The following is a 12,212-nucleotide window of genomic DNA, read 5'->3' on the forward strand; positions in this document are numbered from 1 at the left end:
TTCTCTATGTTATATACTTGAGACTTCCAATGTTGCCTTCCATATTCGCCCCATTTAAAGCGATCTCTCTCCCCTTGAAATTGTCATAGTCCTTCACTTAAAACTTCTGCCTGATGCTTTATAGAGCAATTATTTCTGTACAGCCAATCTCTCCTACTATATAGGAATTATTTTGAAATTAAGGACTGTATTTTATTCATCTTGGCATCTGTTATAGTTTGAATGGTGTCCCCCCTAAAAAAGATACATTAAAGTCCTAACTTCCACTACTTCACAATGTGACCAGAAGCTAAGAAGAGACAAGGAAGGGTGCTCTACCGTCTCCTGAAGGAGCACAACCCTGAAAACATCTTGATTTTGGATTTCTGGCCTCTGGAGCTGCGAAAAAATTAATTACTGTTGTTCTAAGTTACCCGATTTGTAGTACTTTGTTATGGTAGCCCTAGCAAACTAATATAGCATCACTCTAAGAGCTTAGAATGAACATTGAATATTTGATAAATAAATCAATGAAGCACTTTATAAGTGCTTATTAGAATTACTTAATATGTAATTTTGTGTTCATTTTACTAATGAAGGAACTAATGAAGAAACTCAAACGTAAATATGTTTGAACTCTGTATGTGACAAAAATGTGGTTGACCTTCAAAGCTTAGCTATTTCTATAACAGAGAAATACGGTTTTGTGATAATGTTCCTTTTACTTAATAAACACCATTCCTTTAGCTATTTCTAGTTTACCCCAGCATAGTATATGTGTGTAAGAGCTTTACCTAGCTCCAAGAGAAGAAATGGAAAAAGCAGAGTTGATTACTTGGAGATGACCTCACAGATCAGGCCACAAAGGAAATCAAGCCTCAGGGGCTGGCTGAAAGTAAAATATTTGTAACTGTGATTTTGCTAGCTGGAAAGCACGGGGTCAAAATTCGTACCTAGCCCTGCAACCTCCCCAATGAGGATAACACGTAATTCTGCCTTGAACGTCTACCCAGTATCAAATGGCTTTGGAAAAGCCCTATTCTGCAGCTGAGCCTTGTTCTCCAAGACAAACAGTTCATTTATTCAATCCATAGGACCAGTTAGATATTGGTTAGCATGTCAAACAGCAACCAAACACAAGCCAAACTGACTTCAAGGAGTCCATTGACTAAAACATTGAAAATCATGGGATTTAGAGTCAAAGAGACCTGAGTTTGAATCCACACTCTACAAGTCACTTAACTGTGTAATTTTAGGCAAGTTATTAAACTTTTCTCAGCCTCCGTTTCCTCATGAATAAATAGTAAAAATTGTTAGAGATACAATAAAGGCTTCTCTGTAACAAGAAGCAGTCCTGAGAAATTTCACCTCAGAAAATTCTTATCCACAACCTTTACTTGGCCACTGGTGATACTGAGTGCCCAGATTAGTGTGAGCCACATAAAGGGATACACTCTCACACAAACAAGAAAGAAGCCATTTCCAAGTAAACAGTAATGCAGGCAGCCTGCATTTTGCTGCCCCAGTATTATGGTGGGGTGAGGGGTGAGGGAGGCCCTCAGCAATCCGTTGACAAATACTCTGTATCTAAAGTGAATGTTGAAAAAGATCATAAGCAAAAACTTTAGCATTCTCTGCAATAAGTAACATGAACCCTGAGAAAAAAATAACATCCCAGTGTAAACATGCATAGAGATTATCTCAATAAATATTTGTTGAATGAATTAATGAATGAATGAGAGAGAGGTGGGATATTAAGGTGCTGTCCATGGGGATTTGGGAAAAGCAAAAGCAAAGGGAGCAAGTTGAGAGAAAACAGCAAGGGTTCATTTGTTAAGTGCCTAAGAAGTGTTTGTTTGTTTGTTCCTTTGTTTTGTTTTGTTTTTAAATTTGCAAACATACTGGCTGTGGGGCTTGATCTTCTCTCTAAAAACCACATACCACACAGGGTACGTAGACTCTGTGGTAACGTTTCACATACCCTATTCACTCAAGTTCCCAGTGAGTATGAAAGTCATGCTTTAGCCTCAAGGTTGACTTGATTAGCCTAGATGGAAAGAATTTTGATAAACAAAGCCAGTGAGCAAATCTTCCACACAACGTCAGTCAAATCCTGCTGACTGTCAAGAAAGACTGATTAAACTGTTTTCCCTATTTTCACTAGGGCCAAAGGTGAAATTGGTCATCTATCATGAGAAAGTCTATTCTAACAGTATGGTCAACAAGATAATAAATGGGTTACACTTGCTAGAATGGTGTTTTTAAAAAACATTGTGCCTAAAATTGTGTATCAATGTACCTTTTGACTAAGAGATCACACTTCTAGGAAAGATACATTGGCAAAAATATGAAAGGCTAAGTACAAGGTTATTCATTGCAGCATTATATATAATAGGAAAAAGTTGGGCTCAATCAAAATGTTCATCAATAGGGTACTATTTGAGTAAACTATATTACATTTATATTAGGTAAATAAAAGTGTGCATATTATGCCACTGTTCCACTAAGAAAAAGGGGGAGCAGCATCTTGTCATAGCAGAAATCAAGGAAGATGTCAAAGATAACTGAGGTTGTGCCAAACAAACAAACAAACAAACAAACAAACTCAGGCACCAACTTAAAGAGGCTTTCACTGACTACAGATAGAAAAATTGGGGCTTCAATTAAAATAATAATTTCAATGGATTAACACCCATACGATATGTTCAAAGCCATGGGTTCATACTGGTATTTTAAAAACAGTCATTTTTCACCTTTGGGGGATACTAGGGAACTTATTTGTGTGCATTAGTTTATATCTTTTTTTTTTGAGAGGGAGTTTCTCTCTTGTTGCCCAAGCTGGAGTGTAATGGCGCGATCTCGGCTCACGGAAACCTCCGCCTCCCAGGTTCAAGTGATTCTCCGGCCTCAGCCTCCCGAGTAGCTGGGATTACAGGTGCCTGCCACCATGTCCCGCTAATTTTGTATTTTTAGTCGAGTCAGGGTTTCTCCATGTTGGTCAGGCTGGTCTCAAATTCTGACCACAGGTGATCCACCCACCTCAGCCTCCCATAGAGCTGGGATTACAGGTGTGAGTCACCACACCCGGCCATAGTTTATATCTTTTTAATGAAAGTATAAACTGAAAACTGAAAAAGTGTCTAAGGAGAAAAGGAATAAGATGGAGGATACAGAAATGTAAATTATATTTTTATGAATATATCTTAATGTATAGATTTCACTTTACATAATTATTTTACATAATTTAAAAAGTTAAATCCAAATAAGGCAGTTTCTAAAATTTGAAAGCAAAATGAAACATATGAATCTATATATAAGTTGGTAGCAAAACAGCACACAAAAGAATCATTCCAAGGGACTTTAAATTAAAAAATGACTCAAAAGGAAATATATATATATAATATATATGTATATGTGTACATGTACATATAAATATACATATATAAAACATAAAAGATAAATAAATATATAATGTCTTTTTGAGTATTTATATATAATACATATATAATTAAATTAAACTTTGAGAAATCATATTAATAAAGGTACTTGTAGATTGCTATTCTGAGAATCAAGTATATGTATCACAGGATAAAACAAACAAGTATGTCAGTGTCACTGGGAAATGGAATTTTCAAAATGAGTAAAAGGATTTGGCTGTGTCCCCACCCAAATCTCATCTTGAATTGTAGCCCCCATAATTCTCACATGTCGTGGGAGGGACCCAGTGGGAAGTAATTGAATCGTGGGGGCGGGGCTTTCCCGTACTGTTCTTGTGATAGTAAATAAGTCTCACGAGATCTGGTGGTTTTATAAAGGGGCGTTTCCCTGCACAAGCTCTCTCTTTGCCTGTCACCATTTACATTAGATGTGACTTGCTCCTGCTTGCCTTCTACCATGATTGTGAGGTCTCCCCAGCCATGTGGAACTGTGAGGCTGTTAAACGTCTTTTGTTTATAAATTACCCAGTCTTGGGTATGTTTTATTAGCAGTGTGAGAACAGACTAATACAATGAGCAAAAGGAAATACAGATCAAAATGGTTAACTGAAACTTGAATAATCCTGAATTTTAACTGAAAGATCAGTGTGAACTCATAATATGAATTACCTTAAATAATATTTCCTAGCTCTGTCCACTGAAATGTCCTAAAAACAACAATCAACGTAAGAGCAACAACATAAGGGCAACATTCTGAGTACCCAGAGAATGGTCTTGAAATACTATTTCTCACTAAAAGAAAGCAAGGATCCTTGGAAAGAAATATTGCAACTCTGAGACTAGAAATTAACAACGATAAAATTAAAATATCACTATTTTTGTAGACTGGTGGTAAAATAATTGATACAAGCATTATTTATCGATGAAGGTAGACATCACAAAAAGAAAAACAACCTACTTAAGTTAAAGGTAGCATACACAAAAAGCACACAATTCCAGTTTTAGGTATATGCCAGAGAAGCTTTGGCATATGTGTATCAGGAAGCATGTACAAGAATGTTCATAGCAGCACTGTTTGTAATGAAAAAAATGCATGGCAACCTAGATGTCCATAAAGAGTACAAAAGATAAATAGGTAGTGGAATAGTCATTCAATGAAATAAAAGTCCACAGTGAAAAGATACAGACATTTGTGATAAACACCTGTCAGGTGATATGAGTATAATTAGTAATTCAAAACAGTATCTCAGGGTGGAGAGTGGGGGCATCTGAGATTGGGAACAAACATGCAAGAAGCTTCAAATGCACTGGTAATATTTCTTAAATTGGATTTAGGCATATTTGTTGCCATGTTACTGTTATTTTTTAAAATGGCATTTGTATATGATAGACTTTATATACATTTGTGTATATTATATATACACAATATATAGGCACAAACAAAAAGAATTTATACAATGACTGAGATACATTTGCAGAACATTTGAAAATAAAAGGATTGGCCAGGAACTGTGGTTCATGCCTATAATCCCAGCACTTTGGGAGGCTGAGGTGGGTGGATCACCAGGTCAGGAGTTCAAGACCAGCCTGGCCAAGATGGTGAAACCCCTTCTCTACTAAAAATACAAAAAAGTTAGCCGGGTGTGGTGGTGGGTGCCTGTAATACCAGGTACTCAGGAGGCTGAGGCAGAGAATTACTTGAACCCGGGAGGCAGACGTTGCAGTGGCAGAGATCGCGCCTCTGCACTCCAGCCTGGGCAACAAAGCAAGACTCTGTCTCCAAAAAAAAAAAAAAGGATGTAACTAAAAATAATCAAGTAAGGTACATAAAAGTAAAATAGTTATAAAACTGCAATAAAATGCAGTTGTTCAACTTCGAAAGGCTATAAGAGTGATTCATTAATAAAATGTTTATTAAGTGCCTATGTGACAGGTGCTGTGCTGTGTGGTGGGTATGCAGCGACAAATAACAGACACACAATCCCCTGCTCTGTAGTGACAGAATGAAAAAATGAACAAATAACCCTTAAATGTATAATTACAAACTGCAGTGAGAGTCTCAGTATACCAACCTAAGTTTATTGAGTAGGTTTGTGTTGGGAACTGTTGCAAAGGGTAGACATCAGTTTACAGAGGAGAAACTTGAGGTGCATCTATATTAAGCAACTCACCCAAGATTAAATAGCTTATAAGTAGAGCAACTGTGAATCAAACCAAGCAATCTGACTGCAGAGACTAAGCTCCTGTGCTACACTGAGTAGGAAAACACTTGAATTATCAGGAAAACATTGAGGCTTATTTTAGTTTTTATTGGTCAGGGAAGGCCTCTCTGATCATCTGAGAAATAAAGCATTAGAGAGAGCTAGCTTGATGCGTGTAAGTATTAAATGATCTTCTAAGTGGTAGGAAGCCTAGAGGACAAATGGGCAAAAGAATCATACTGAAGAGAAAGGTCATTCTGTCATGCCCAGTTGAAGCAGGTGGCAAAGGGGACTATCATGCAGTATTTGGCTTGGCAATAGGGGGCAAAGGAAGAGGGAAGGAACATCAGCTTCCACCTCTGCTGCAGTAATCTCTCTACTTTGGCTTCCACCTGGGCCACTTTGGGGTTTCAGTTAAGCTCCCAGGAACTCAGTGCTGCTTCTCCATATCTTTCTTCAGTGCTCCTTTGCTCACTGAGGCCTGCCCAACATTATCCTTAAGACCAAGGTCACATTGAGTGTCTCAATCTGGGCTACTACTTCAAGGCTGCCGTACCCTGAACAAATGGCAGGCCTCTGCAGTGAGCAGCAGGCCAGCTGCCAAGAATAAAAATAACTAAGTAAGAAGAAGGTGATTGCCATGCACTTCAAAAGTCACTGCAGACATTGCCGGCTAAACAGTGTTCCAAGACTGTGATGCCATTTGGCATGAACGTCAGAAACACTTGTTCATATCATTACAATCGCTATTGGACTTCAGGACAACAGAACTTGCAAGTTTCCACAAAATAGGATGCAGGTTAAATAAAGCCCATATTAAGAAAATGGTAGATGATTTTAAGAGGTGATGGCAATTTTTGAGATCATGGATAATTAGCAGATAATTAATGATGGTCCTGTTATTATTTTCATTAAAAATATAGTACATTCAAAATGACTTTGAAGAAAAACACTCCAGTCCTCTTAGAGGTCATTCGGAACCAATACCTTCAGGTATTTTTCAAGCAGATTTTCCAGAGAATACCAAATTCAAGGATAATTTGCTTCCTAATAAGGCTGTGAACTAAACCTGAAGAACTAGTAAGATAAGAAAATATATTCGGCTAACCTGATAGCAAACTGTAAACCCCAAGATGCAGGTGTGAGGGATGCAACTTTTAAAAAGAAAGACATTCAAACACCTGAGGATGTTGTATGCCAATGCTGTTATTCAAAACTCTTCTTCAGGTAAAATATTGCAAAACCTAAACCAGTGGACAGTCAAGGAAAAAGTCAGTTGAATGAATGGTTCACAAATGTGTTCATTGTTTCACTATAAAGGGGATGCTGTGAAGAATAAGAAGAATGATGCGGCCGGGCGCAGCTACTCACGCCTGTAATTCCAATACTTTGGGAGGCCAAGGCAGGTGGATCACCTGAGGTCAGAAGTTCAAGACCAGCCTGGCCAACATGGTGAAACCCCATCTCTACTAAATATACAAACATTAGCTGGGCGTGGTGGCGCAGGCTTGTAATCCCAGCTACTCGGAAGGCTGAGGCAGAAGAAAAGCTTGAATCCAGGAGGCGGAGGAGGTTGCAGTGAGCCGAGATTGTGCCTGGGCGACAAGAGTGAAACTCCGTCTCAATAAATAAATAAATAAATAAATCAATAAATAAATAAAAGAAGAATGATGATAATAATTTAACGTTGGGATACTAACAATAGGTTTTTCCCAATATTTGTCAGGCTAAGTGTATTTTTAAGGGACTTGCTGCTTTAAAATGTAATGAATGGAGTTAAGTGTACTGGGGACAGAAGAAACCGAATGTAAAAGAAAAGTAGACCCGCTAAAGCCGCTCTACTCCTCCAGAGCTTCGAACCATCATAAGGGATGTTGATGGTTACAGGGTCTTTGCGAATGCTGGATGTGAATAGAAAGTGTGTTCTTAGTAACTCAGTTTTCAAGTAGTAATGCGGAAACGCATGTATGCCCTAATCATTGTAAGAGAAGCCCTGCAGAGTTTCATTACAGACAAGGAGTTTGGGATGGCATTAGGAAGAAGCTGCTTGCTATGAAACCTGTGAGTCTAGTTTGAAATGGGAGAAGGAACAAGATAATTATTATAGGAAAAACTTAAATCTTCATCAGGAACATATGGAACTTTCTTTGGAACTTCAATAGAAAGAGTTGGGTTCTTTTTCTCTTTTAAATTTTTTCTCTATAACACCACATGGAGCCACTGCTCATTCTGTGCCACATACTTTGTCGGGGCCCCCAAAAGGTGAAAAGTATCAGAAGCAACTACAAAGAACACTTCAAGTTGAAAAGTTGAAATAGTGAAGCAGAAAACCTAAGAACTTCTTAGGAAATGAAGATTTAAATCCTAAAACCTAATTCTGCCTACGTTTAGAACACTTGAAATAATAAAATATGCTGCATGTATTTTGCAGTTAATTTCGGACTCATTTTACAGCATGTTCTGTGTATATTTTATTAATGATATTTTTAAATGTTGATACACTTGTAAAATGCACTTTTTAAAGTACTTTGGGTACTGTCAACGCTTCAGAATTTTGTTTATAAATTTTACAGGGTGAAGTGTGTTTCAAATACAGCAAATTTTGTATCAGTTGCAATATTCTGTTTATTTATTTTTATATTTACTTATTTATTTATTTATTTTGAGACGGAGTCTTGCTCTGTCACCCAGGCTGGAGTGCAGAGGCACGATCTCGGCTCACTGCAACTTCCACCTCCCAGATTCAAGCGATTCTCCTGCCTCAGCCTCCTGAGTAGCTGGGATTACAGGCAGGCACCACCACGCCCAGCTAATTTTTGTATTTTTAGTAGAGACGGGGTTTCACCATGTTGGTCAGGCTGGTCTCGAACTCCTGACCTCAGGTGATCTGCCCGCCTTGGCCTCCCAAAGTGCTGGGATTACAGGCATGAGCAATCACGCCCAGCCACGATATTCTGTTTATTATAGGAACCGTTTTTAGGAAACTTAAAATTTCAAATAATTCAATACTTACATTTTATTATTTACTTTAGCATTTCTCAAGTTAATTTGTATGCATTCCTGTTGTTTTTGTATCTAGGTGACTGTTACGAAATTCAAGTTTCTTTTTCTCTCCTAGTAATATCTCATATATGTTCATCTCTATGGAAAAAAAACCTATGTTCTCGGCTGATGGATATATATATATATATCCTTATATATAGGACATGTATGTGTGTGTGTGTGTATATATGTCCTTATATATAGGACATATATACACACACACACATATATAAACATATATATGAATTATGGATAAGTATATATATCCATATATAATATACATGTAAAGTTCTTTATTATATCTCTAATAACAGGGAGGAGCTGAAACAATCAGGAGGAGGATAAGGAAGAGGAAAAGGAGAAGGATACAGAAGAAGAGGGAAAGAAGATGGAAAATAAGAAAGAGGAGGAGGGCGAAAGGAAGAACAGGTGGATGGAAGGAGGAGGATGGGGGAGGAGAAGGGAAGAGGTTTGAGGTGGGAGGAGAAGGAGGAAGAGGAAGAAGGTGAAGGGAAGAAGAGAAAAGAGGAGGAAAATATTTTATACTAATCATAAAGAAACCGTTAAGGATACTGTATCCCATCCACTCCACAGAATTTTCACAGTTGTCAAATATATTTGTCATGACTAGCAATTGGCCAAAATGTGTAAAACATAATCTATAGCATAAAAAACAGAATACACAGTTGTATGCACACAATGTTTACAACTGTAAAAAAGATATGTGCTTGTGGGCATTATCTGGAAGAGAATATGAATAAAAGAAGTTGTTTTGGATCATGGGATTAAGAGTAGAACGTTATTTTTTTCTTTTTCAAACTGCTTCAGTGCCGTTAAATTGCTTTGCAATGCAAAAAAAAAAAAAAAAAATGGAGTTAGGAAACGAATCACTATAGTTAGCAACAGAGCTGTGATAAAGAACCAAAGATTTATCTGAGAATGATCTTTCAGCTAAAAAATTAATCCCTATTACTTATTTTAAGCATGGATTTTGTCGCCCACACAGAATTTAGTGGCAAGGTAAGCAGCATATGGAAAAGAAGAGCAGTCATAAAATAGTGGCAAACTGCAGTGAGGAAGAGAAGCTGCCAAAAGAGGCTTAAGTGTGCGTCTTAAGAGTACCAGACTGTGCAGCCAGGAAAGCAACATCCGCCTCCAGGCCGCCCATGAAAGTATAATCAGAATTATACTTTCTGGTTAATTACCTTTTCTGGAGAACTAAGGTCTGTGAAATATAAAATAAAATAAATAAGCGTCCTTTTTATAATTCCTGGACTTTTCTTTTTGTGGGCTAGTTTTATATAAATTGATCTCCTGAAATGATTAAACAGCTAAAATTAGCATTCTCTATTTTTCTGCCAACTCCTTGTACAAAGATTACAAATGTAGCCTAGGCTGGAATTTTGCAGAGGGTCTGTTCTTGACCAGATGCTACCTATTGGTCACAGCTAAAAAAGGCTTTAATGGCCCTTTATTTTCTGGATATTACTATTCTTAGCATAATTCCCCTGGCCTCACTGGAGATAAGTACCTCCAAAAGGAAAAATAAAAGACTCAGACCCAGTCAGAGGCCAGTGATTTTTCACCGGGAATAGACTGCAGGGTTGGAAAGAACACAGTAATTATCTTTAGCAATAAAATTCTGTTGTGCGAAGTCTGTGGGGGAGGGGGCAGTGTGAAGAAATAAATAGGTTGATTTTTTTTTTTAAGATTCTCTGAGTCTGCATCCCTTTTACTGCTCTAATACAGGAGAATGGGAACCCTGACAACTCATGGGTCGGCAGAGCATATGCTGTTTAAATAAAACTTATCAATGCGTTGCAATATGGCTGGTCTTCGAAAACTTGCTTTTCCTACAAAAGTATCAACAGCTTAGTTCCTACCTCTTCAGTTGCTCTCCATCTCAGTGTCTAACTTTCACTGACTAACCACTTTTTTTTTAAGAGCTGGTATACAGAACCTGTAATCCTTCATGAAATTGCACATCTCTCTGAGTTATGAATATTTTTCAAGCACTGGCTGAAACTGGAAAATGAAGTCTGCTAAAATTGCAAGCTTGCTGTTGAGCTGTGGCCACTGGTCTGGACTGTAACGAGGTCTGATAACATGAGAAGAGTCAAGCAAATCTTGTGCAAGCTTATTCATGTGCCAGGTAAAACAGACTGGCAGCATCTCCCTGTTCATCCACTGGCCTTTTACCTGTGGAAGCCAACATTTGTAGAGAGCGTTTCTTTTCTGATTACTACACTCTTGCCCCAGCTCCAGAAATAGGTCTGCAGCATCCACAAGCTGGAATTCCCTATCAAAAGGAGGTTCAAACTCCTGACTAGGTGCATTGAACTCCCCCCGCCTGCCCTCCCAACACAGTGTCTAGATCTAAAATACCTGTATAAAGAAACCACAACTTCTAACACATTTCTAATCTGCCACAGGTCAAAATTGTGTTGCATTTGTATTAGGCTGTTCTCACGTTGCTATAAAGAAATATCTGAAACTGGATAATTTATTTTTTAAAAAACGGTTTAATTGACTCACGGTTCTGTACAGGAAGCATAGTGGGTTCTTCTAAGGAGTCCTCAGGAAGCTTCCAGTCATGGCAGAAGGCAAAGAGGGAGCAGCCACATCCCATGGTGAGAGAGCAGGAGCAAGAGAGAAAGTGAGTGGACGGGGTGCCACACACTTTTAAACAACCAGATCTCTGTCACAAAAACAGCACCAAGGGGATGGTGCTAAGCCATTCAAGAAGGATCCACCTCCGTGATCCAGTCAGATCCCACCAGGCCCCACATCCAACAATGGGGTTTACAATTTGAGATTTGAGTGGGGACACAGATCTAAACCGTATCAGCACTACTGACCCATTTCATCAAGCCATGAACTAGGTTGTAAATCACTGTTGGAACAGAATCAGCAGGTAGAAGAGAAAAAGTAATAGAGAAAGATGGCACAATAAAAGTAGATGCTTTTGCAGTACAGCCTTGGGAAAGACAGAAAGCCTGTGAATGGTGTCTTAGTCCATTTGGGCTGCCATAACAAAAAATAGCTTAGATTGGGTAATATAGAACAATAAAAATCTATTCCTCACAGTTCTGGAAGCTGGAAAGCCCAAGATCAAGGTGCCAGCAGATTTGGTGTCTGGTCAAAGCTCCTGCTTTACTTAGTAAATGACACCTTGCTGAATCATCACATGGCAGAAGGGGCTAACAGGCTACCATAAGCCCTTTTTCTTTTCTTTTTTTTTTTTTAAGTTATACTTTAATTTCTAGGGTACATGTGCACAGCTTGCAGGTTTGTTACATATGTATACATGTGCCATGTTGGTGTGCTGCACCCATTAACTCGTCATTTACATTAGGTATATCTCCTAATGCTATCCCTCCTCCCTCCCCACTCCCCACCATAGGACCCGGTGTGTGACGTTCCCCTTCCTGTGTCCAAGTGATCTCATTGTTCAATTCCCACCTATGAGTGAGAACATGCGGTGTTTGGTTTTCTGTTCTTGTGATAGTTTGCTGAGAATGATGGTTTCCAGCCGCATCCATGTCCCTACAAA

Source organism: Papio anubis, chromosome X, assembly GCF_008728515.1.
Source record: "Papio anubis isolate 15944 chromosome X, Panubis1.0, whole genome shotgun sequence".
Lineage (NCBI taxonomy): Eukaryota > Metazoa > Chordata > Mammalia > Primates > Cercopithecidae > Papio > Papio anubis.